General features: G+C 39.7%; 1 non-coding gene across 1 annotated transcript; it reads right to left on the bottom strand.

Annotated features, from left to right (window-relative positions):
• Positions 1-1371: 1371 nt before the first annotated feature.
• LOC118830433 lies at positions 1372-1478 on the bottom strand. The gene has a single exon (XR_005009068.1). It is a non-coding gene; the product is annotated as a U6 spliceosomal RNA (small nuclear RNA).
• Between the last annotated feature and the right edge of the window lie 361 nt (positions 1479-1839).

Genomic DNA, 1839 nt, shown 5'->3' with positions numbered 1-1839 from the left:
TTTCTGGCTGCTTGCAATATTTCTTTTTGTACTGGGAACTCTGAATTTTGACTATAATATTCCTGGGAGTTTTCCTTTAGGGATCTTTTTTCCGGAGGTGATTGTGGATACTTTAATTTCTATTTTCCCCTCTGGTTCTAGTATATGAGGGCAATTTCCCTTGATAATTTCTTCAAAGATGATGTCTAGGCTCTTTTTTTGATCATGGCTTTCAGGGAGTCCAATAATTTTAAAATTATCCCTCCTGGATCTATTTTCCCAATCAGTCATTTTCCAATGAGATATTTCACATTTTCTTCTATTTTTTCATTCTTTTGATTTTGTTTTATAATTTCTGAATTTGTCATAGAATCATTAACTTCCATTTGCTCCATTCTAATTGTTAAGGAATTGTTTTGTTCAGTGAGCTTTTGTACCTCCTTTTCCATTTGGTTGATTCTACTTTTTAAGGCATTCTTCTCCTCACTGGCTTTTTGTATCTTTTTTGCCATTTGGGTTAGTCTATTTTTTAAAGTGTTATTTTTCTCCATATTTTTTTGGTTCTCCTTTAGCAAGCTGTTGACTCGCTTTTCACGATTTTCTTGCATCACTGTCATTTCTCTTCCCAATTTTTCCTCTACTTCTCTTACTCACTTTGCTAAATCCTTTTTGCACTCTTCCATGGCCTAAGACCAATTCATATTTTTCTTGGAAGATTTGGATGTAGTAGTGTTGAAGTTTTTGTCTTCCTCTGAGGGTATGTTTTCATTTTTCCTGTCACCAAAGTAAGATTCTATAGTCTGAGTTCCACCCCCCTCACTGTGTAGTCATTTTCCCAAATGATTTGACTTTATAACTCTTTGTTAAGGTAGGGCTCTGCTTCCAGTGTGGAAGGCACACTGTCCCAAGCTTCAGGGGTTTTGTGCAATTGTTTTCAGATTTACTGCAGTGGACCTGTAAGTTTTCAGTTCTTCTAAGGTGGTAAGATTGAAGGAGAGGTGTTTACTTCTCTTCTAGCCTGTGCTCTGGTCAGTGAGCGACCACACTCTTTTCTACCCTGGAACTGTGAGGAGTGTTCCCTCTCCACTGTTGCCACAAACTCTGTCATGCCAGTGCTCCTCCTTGCCACAGGACTGCCACCCAGGACTGTGACCCAGATCCAAACATGGGCAAAGGAACAGAGTCCTACCTCACTGCCAGCAAAAAGACCCCTGTAATCTCCTTCTGACCAGTTGTTTGATCCCCTTACCATCTATGGGTTGAGAGCTCTAGAAGCAGCCACTGCTGCTGCCACTGCCCCTGCACTGCCACTTCCACTGCTGCCCTGGGACAGTACTGGGGCCAAATCTCATCTGTGCTCCTCTCTCACTCAGGTGCAACAGACTTTTTTCCAAAAATATGGAATGCTTCATGAATCTGAACATCATCCTTGCACTGGGGCCCTGCTAATCTTCTCTGTATCATTCCAATTTTAGTATATGTGCTGCTGAAGCAAGCACAATATTTACAATTTAAAGCAACTTTCAGAAAGCCATGGACAGCACCACCCTTGTATTAAGGGGCAAAATCAAACCAGAGTTTGATGCTCCTCAGAGAATGAGAGTTGATGTTCAATGATATGATCCATATCAATGTGGGGACTGCTATCAAGAGACTTGATATCAAGATACTAAAGTGCCAAGCATAAGCATGGCTGACCACCTGAAAAGTCAATGGATATGTTCTCAAATTCCATAATATCTTTAATTCACCCAATATCTAGGATTCCATTAATTTGGTCATTCCAGTAACCAAAATAAATTATACCCTACCTATAATTTAGGGAATTTCTTACAGTGCAGAATGGTTAAGTAATTTGTT

The sequence above is a fragment of the Trichosurus vulpecula genome, chromosome 8 (genome assembly GCF_011100635.1).
Source record: "Trichosurus vulpecula isolate mTriVul1 chromosome 8, mTriVul1.pri, whole genome shotgun sequence".
In the NCBI taxonomy this organism is placed as follows: Eukaryota; Metazoa; Chordata; class Mammalia; order Diprotodontia; family Phalangeridae; genus Trichosurus; species Trichosurus vulpecula.
Note: the sequence above shows the minus strand (reverse complement) of the source record. Positions and strands in the feature narration are given on the sequence as shown.